We start from the raw sequence: 8,137 nt of genomic DNA, 5'->3' as shown, positions 1-8,137 counted from the left end.
AAAAGACGCGCAGCTGCATTTTGAATTAACTGGAGCCGGCAAAGAGAGGAGTGTTGGAGGCCCGAGTAGAGGCAGTTACAGTAGTCCAATCTGGATGTAATAAATGCGTGGATAAGCTTTTCAAGGTCCTTTAAAGGAAGGAAAGGCTTTGCTTTGGAAATCTGACGCAACTGGTAAAAGCTGTTTTTTACCACAGTGGACACCTGTTTCTCGAGTTTAAAAGAGCCATCCAGGAACACTCCGAGGTTTCTTACAGTGGACGAAAGATGGCTAGCGAGAGGGCCTAGGGCATCAACTAACTGGTCTAGCGGAGTGTGACTACCAAAGACTATGATTTTGGTCTTATTCTCGTTCAATGTAAGAAAATTATGTGATAACCAAATTTTTACTTCATGCAAACAGTTGAACAGAGGTTGCAAAGAAGCAGACACATCGGATTTCAAAGGTAAATAAATCTGGATATCATCGGCATAACAGTGAAAGGAGATGTTGTATTTACTAAAAATTAATCCCATGGGCAACATGTACAAAGAGAAAAGAGCAGGACCGAGCGCGGACCCTTGAGGCACACCACAATAAATAGGAGCAGAAGCCGAGGAGTGTTGCCCCATAGCAACAGAGAATGACCTCTCTGAGAGATAGGATTTAAACCAAGATAAAACCGAACCTTTGAGACCAACAACATGTGAATGACCCTCTCTGCCCCAAAATGACCCAGGTCATCATGAAGATGTTTCAGCACTAGGGGGTGATATTGTGTTGGAAGCACAAGCTGTCTCCACTGTCCTGCCGTGCGATACAGTAGCTGGTTTTCGATGTTGAGCTTTCCCCACTCGTGCATCAACTTCCTCACAGGACCGCTGGCTCACCTTCTGTCGTCATTCGTTATTACTGTTTTTGTTTCTTTCAGTTTGATCAGTTCGCTGATAACAGGATCCCCCCTTTGTGATGTCACCAGATCACTGTGACAGACTGTAAATGGTGATCCGTTCACAGGTGGCTCCGGGCATGTTAAGCTCAAGGCAGCAACATATGCAACGTCCTCTGTCTTTGCTGACTCACAACCCTCCCAGGCAGCATGGACAGCGTCTCCCGTGAGCTCTTCCGTACACTTTGTGAGATAGGTGTCGATGTCAAGTGGAAACCGGGAGAATGTGTCCGCATCTATGTTCACCTTCCCCGGCGTGTACTTGACATCGAACCGGAAATCTGCCAGCTCACCCACCCAGTGGTGGCCCACCGCATTAAGCTTTGCAGTGCTCAGCACATAGGTGAGGGGATTATTGTCCGTATAGACTGTGAAATGGGGTGCATAAAACAGGTAATCCCTGAATTTCTCACATACCGCCCACTTAAGGGCGAGGAACTCCAGTTTCCCTGAGTGCAAGTTATAATTTTTCTCAGCAGGGGACAGAGTTCTCGAGCCATAAGCGATGACCCTCATTCTTCCACCCTGGCACTGATACAACACAGCACCTAGTCCCTCCTTAGAGACATCTGTGTGGAGTACAAACGGGAGTTCAAAGTCTGGATACGCCAACACGGGTGGGGGCGACAGAGTGTCTATCAGCTGCTCTAGTATCCTCTGGTGCTCATCTGTCCACACGATGGGTGTCTTTGATGGCAGCTGGGCCCCCTTTCCCTTCGTGAGCTTTCCACTTGCTACTGCTGGGGCGGTCTTCACATTCAGCAGCTTGTAGATTGGCTTAGCGATGCTAGAGAAGTTTTGGATGTACATTCTGTAATAGCTCAGGAACCCAAGCAGCTTCCTCACCTCACCCACTGTATTGGGTGTTTTCTCTTGCAGCATCAAGAGACGCATCAGTGTCTTTTGGGTCAATCCTGACACCATCAGCTGAGACCAGCCTCCCCACATACCTGACCTCCTGCCGGAACAGCTCAAATTTTGTGGGCCGAAGCTTGACACCATGGGCTTTTAGAGACCTCAGGACCTGACATACTCCCTCGACATGCTCGTCAAAAGATTTTGCGTAGCAGAGGATGTCGTCGAGATAAGGGATGCAGCAGCTATCACGCAGGGAATCTAACATCTCCTGCCATGCTGCGTTGAAAAGCGGCTGGGGCATTGGAGAGCCCAAATGGGATCCTCACCCATTCATAGGGACCCCAAGGAGTGATGAATGCTGTCATGTGTCTGGATCCCTCTGCCATGTAGCCCTGGTGATAGGCTTTGCCTTGATCCAGGATAGTGAACCAGCTGTGGCCTCCTAGTGTGTCTATGAGGTCCTGGATGCGAGGCAGTGGGTGGCGGTCTGGTACAGTCTTTTGATTTAAAAGCCTGTAAGCGATACATAATCTCAATGTTCCATCTTTTTTTCTGACACACACGACAGGTGCTGCGTACGGTGACTTTGACTTAACTATCCACCCTTTGGCAAGCAGATCTTGGATGTATTCTGTTACAGGAAAAATGATTCTATGTTTCTTTAACTTCTTTTAAATGTACAAAGATGCCTTTTGTCTGCCCTTTGCCTATGGTTAGATTAGTTTAGAATAATCTTTTTAGACTTTCCCAGCAAAGACATACTGTTTTGGGACATATTGTTTTAGATTGTTTTATCTCTCACAGCCTTCTCCCAGCTCTCTGCTGACGAGACTAGCGCCACATATGGAGTTGTTTATTTTATTTGTTTTGTATTTTCTTATCCTGTTCTCACTGTCTTTCCTATAAAAATTACCAAGCCACTGTGCATGGTGTGAGTTGTTCTTAGCAGCTCACCCGTGTACACGTTTGATAAAGAAAGTAACTTTGTCTCATTGTGTCTTTATTTCTCCTGGGTCTTTTACAGAGTTTTCCCCCAACATTTCTTGGTCCTTCGACAGCCGGATCGCCTCCATCGTGTCCCATCTCCGTGACCAGTCCACGTTGCTCGCCTGTCGACAGCTCACATACTAGGTGTGTGATAAAAGACCAAGAGCGTTAAATTCGAGTCTTGGCCAACGTTCTTAGAAAGCGACCCACGGTGGTGGGGCCCGATCGAGGTGGACCAGACCCGGCGACACCGACCAGGTAGATACAGACACACTGACACAATCTTGCGTAAAAGCGCATTTTGAATTCAGGGAATTTAAAATAGCGGAAGTAGCTCGTCGACTGGTAGCTTTGGAAGCTCGTCGACTGGTAGCGTAGCTCGTCGACTGGTAGCTCTGGGAGCTCGTCGACTGGTAGCTTTGGAGCTCTGGGTAGCTCCCCCAGCTGGGTCTAGACTGGGTCTAGGGAGTAAGTAGCTCTGGGAGCTCCCCTTATTATAAGGGTTCCGGTCGCGCGCGTCGAAGCTGTGAATGTGAATGTGTGTGTGTGTATTGTTTTAATTAACGGAGCAAGCTGAATTTTCACGGTCCAATAAGAGACTGAGCTGCTCCTACTGTGTTTTTCTTTCACTGCTGTTCGCTGAAGTGCTGGTGGCTTGGGAGAACGGTCGAGTTCCGTCTCGTAAAGTTCACACCGCTTTTGGAAATAGTCCGAAAGTAGAAGGGCGTGTGAACAACCACTCTCATTCCTCATACCAGCGAAGGTGGATAGCAGCTGTATTGTGTATATATTACTTAAACAAAAATAAGTAAATACATAAATAAGATGGGTAATCAAGCAAGTGAAATTAAAACTCACTCCTGCTGACGAGCAGTGGTGAGAAAAGAAAAGTCCAGACGCCGGACAAAACAATGTCTGTAAACTGAGAGATTTAAGAAAACAAAATATAAACAGTCAGAAGAACAGAACTCAACTGCCAGTTTAGTAAAACCAGAAGACGAGACACTGTGCAGTTCCCACAACCCTTTTAGAAAGCCATCACTCATTCCTGCAGCCGCATCTGCAGCACCACCCATATCAGGAAGAACTTAATAATCCCTTATTAAGTGAAAACTAGAGATCACGGTAGTCTGAAGTAGTTTAAAAGGGTTGAAAACAGACCCCACTGAGTAGATATAAATATAAAAAGTACGAAATAAAGATGAACAAAGGGAAAATTACAGTAGAAATTATCTTTAGAGTATTTGAAATTAATAATAGCAAGGATAACAACCTGTAAAGTGATATTAACAATGAAACACAGTTGGCATGATGACCATGCCCAGCATATATAAAATGAATATAAAGCAAATAATTCACACGAAAATATTTTAATAAAATAAATAAGGTATATTAAGGCTGTGTCACTGTTCAGCCAAGGACAGTGTGTGAAAAGGTAACTGTCTCCACCTTGGGAAAAGGATGATTCTGCAGGTCATCTGAAGCCCTTGATGGATACAAAATGAAATATAAATAATATATTATAATAGAACTGCCTGGTCCGCCATGCAACAGAGAGAACAAATGTGACCGCAGATTGGATGAATTCAAAATTATCTGTTTGCTGAATAAGATGATCCTAACTATCAAATTGGCTCAGTAGTAGTATAGTGGTACACACTGATAAAATATTATAATATGCTATTGCTGTCATATAAGACAAAGAGGATAATATTAACAATGACATAATATTAATATGAAGAGGCACCTTAATCGGTTATGATGTGAGGTGAATAATTGTTAAGCAGTAGTCTGCATCAAGCTTAAGGTTTGCTGAAACTCAGTGTAATGACATGTGAGATGAAGACAATACGGAGAATAACTAAACTAATGAAGTGCATAGAGGCACTTGACCAGCTTGAAACCTATCATCCTAGAATGACACATTGCTGAGATAGAGCACACCTATAATAACAACCAATAAGCAAAACCCTGTAGACAACAGCTACAACTACAGGATTGAGAAGCTGAATTAAATATGTAGACACTGCTAAGCTGATGAGCATGTTCCACATTTTCTTTTCTTTTTATTTATTTGTTTCTTTTAGAGCAGAAGCTGCTGTAACACACCCAAAGAAAGACTCTAGGTCTGACCAACCGTCTCAGTCGTGGGCAAAAAGATGTCAGTCAATAAAATTCTAAAAGATAATTTATTGACAAAAAATATATCCAGAGATAATAGATAAAACAGTCCAGTGTCCCACTTAAGAATTGTATAAAAACACACAGTCCCAAGGCCAGAGCCAGCTATGCCACACAGCCAAGTTGCACTCCACATGTTGCCTTTAACAGGGTTAGAAGTCGTCCTTGGAGACCCACCACCCTGCAAGCATATAGTCAGTGGTCACTCAAGCCTCTGCAACCCAGCTGCCTTTAGGCTGTGGCATATAATAGGCCCTGGACTGCACAGAGAGACAAAACGACACACTTAATATAAAATTCATAGCGCAAAACCAATCCATCCCAATCATATCTGATTTCATCACATTACATACCTGCACAGAGAGACAAAACAACACAGCAGTGTTTGTAGTGTGGGCTATAAGAAGACCAGTGTATCAGTGCAATCAAGTACACCTGCCTCTAATTAGTCCAACCCCATTCCAGCCATTGGCTCACCAAAAATGTGACACACACAAAACCACTCCCAACCCAGTGCAACTTCACACAATAATATGGAGCTGAATTAACACAGGCACATTAGTCTACCATGTTACAAGCTGCATGCTATTAAAAGCCAACATATGCAGACTTCTGCCTTGTTCGGGTGGCAGCATTTTTCTTTTTTCTTTTGTGTCCTGACACGTTTATGTTTTTTGTTTTTGTTTGATTATTTTGTTGGTTTTGGAAACGAATTTAAACGAACTTGTGACCATACTTGAGAATCACAGTGACACATAGTGATTAGGCATATGATTGAAAAATGCCTAGGTTTAGAGCTGTGAGCTATGAGCTGTGAGCAATGCAAAGTTAAATATATATATTTGTATAAATGGGAAACAACCCTAACTTGAAAGTTTGAAATGTGTGAGATCCATGCATTGTTTGAAGAACTAGAAATTATCTAAAACTGCCTTAAGTGAAAATGTAGAGTTGCATCTATTCTCCCAAACAAAAAAAAAACAAAAAACAAAAAAAGGGAGAAGCATTCTGTAACTTAGAAATAAGGCTGACGTGTTGACAACAGACTAAAACACTAATTCGCAGGTGGCTATCAGGAACAGAGAGGAGAGCAAAGTCACAAACACCAAGGCCGCAGACAGCCACGCAGAAACAGCAGATAACATAGAGACAACGCCTGCTAGAACCGTGGAGAGGAAGGTCACTTCACACGAGATTGTTGCGCATGTGAAATACACAAAGATAAACAAATAACCATTTATATAGACAGCCAGTATGTTTTCTCTGCTGTGCATCATTTCGCAAAGCTCTGGCAAAACAGAGGAATGATTACATCAACCGGTAAACCACTCCAGCATGCAAGCCTCTTACAACGCCTGCTGGCTGTAATACATTTACCACAACAACTCGCATTGTGTAAATGTGCAGCACACAAAACTGATAGCTCTTTTATTACTACAGGCAACAATTTTGCTGACAGAGCCGCAAAACAGGCGGCACAAAAGACAAACATGACATTGATGGCAGTAAACACACATCAGATTCCACTGGATGTGTTGAAAAATGAACAAAAAGCAGCAAGCACAGCAGAGCAGGCAAAATGGCTAAAACACGGTGCAGTTCTGACAAACGATTTAATGATGTGTTATGGCAAGCCAGTGTTGCCAAAATCGCTCCACAAAATGGCGGCATTAGTGACTCATGGCTGTACGCATTTGTCATCGGGGGGAATGACCTGTATTGTCAACACTCATTTTTATACTGTAACTTTTGAAACTTCAGCAAAACAATTTGTCAGAACGTGCATGACGTGTCAAAAATATAATGCTCAGGGTAACCTGCGACCACAAAGAGGCCGTTTTCCAACTCCGCCTCATCCTTTTCACACAATTCATATGGACTTTATTGAACTAAGCGAATGTCAAGGGTCAAAATACGCCCTAGTGGTTATAGACGTGTTCTCAAAGTGGCCGGAAATCTATCCAGTGAAAAAGGCAGATGCAATTTCAGTAGCAAAGTGCCTGTGCAATCACTTCATACCCACATATGGCATCCCAGCTTTGATACGATCAGACAACGGCACTCATTTTGTAAATGATGTCATCACTAAGGTCTCTGAAGCACTCGGTTTCAGCATAAAACACCACTGTGCTTATCACCCTCAGAGCGCAGGCCTTGTAGAGAGAACTAACGGCACTATAAAACAAAGGCTCAGGAAATGCATGGCAGAAACAGGAAGGCCGTGGCCTGAATGTTTGGGTTTAGTGAAAATGTGGATGCGCTTAACACAAGGCTCCCATAAACTAACTCCATTTGAAATCATTCATGGCAGGCCGTTTCCACTGCCTATTACCAGTCAACCAATAGACAAAGCAATCAGAGAAAACACATTAGCAGAGTGGATGTCTAAGCTGTTAGAAAACAAAGAGATCGTTGTACATAATCAACAACCTGATGATGTTTCTCCAGTGTCTTGCAGGCTAAAGCCCGGTGACTGGGTTCTGATCAAGGTGCTCCAAAGGAAAAACTGGAGCACACCCAGGTGGAAGGGGCCATACCAGGTTCTCCTCACCACGCCCACCGCTTGCAAAATTGCGGAACGACCATCCTGGATCCATCAGAGTCACTGCAGGCGAGTAAGTGAAGCCATCTAAACTCAGTCGACACAGGCCCGCCCAATTGTTGTGATCTCGCCCGGTGGAGGGAACAGCCTTTCTGGCCGGGGGGTCTACTCACGACAGGAGGGTGTGTCCTGTTGTCATGAGGTGGTGGCTCCTAATAACTGCAGCGGCCCTGACCATGGCCGGGCTCCTCACCTTTGCTTCCATGAGGGACAACAAGTCACGCTACATGGAGAAAAGGCAGACACTGTATGACAAAGGAAAGTACACCAAGTTTCCCCATGGATACGCCACCAACTTCTGGTGGCAGTTTATGAACACTACAGCTCACTTGAATAACAAAACTGACTGCTATGCATGTACCCATATGCCCCTATCCTCGCAGACGTCTGGCCTGTGGCCGTACAGCATACCTGAAGATCGCAGTTGGTGCCTGTTGGGCCTGGCAACACATCCAGGCTACGGTACTCTTTGGTCCAAAGCCAACTACAGCATCCCAGCGAAAGCAACCTGGAGGTCATCATCACTCACAAATGTGAACTGTTCCGGACAGACCTACCTACTGACCTGGCCCCAAGTCTCA

The sequence above is a fragment of the Astatotilapia calliptera genome, chromosome 16 (genome assembly GCF_900246225.1).
Source record: "Astatotilapia calliptera chromosome 16, fAstCal1.2, whole genome shotgun sequence".
Classification (NCBI taxonomy): Eukaryota; Metazoa; Chordata; class Actinopteri; order Cichliformes; family Cichlidae; genus Astatotilapia; species Astatotilapia calliptera.
Note: the sequence above shows the minus strand (reverse complement) of the source record.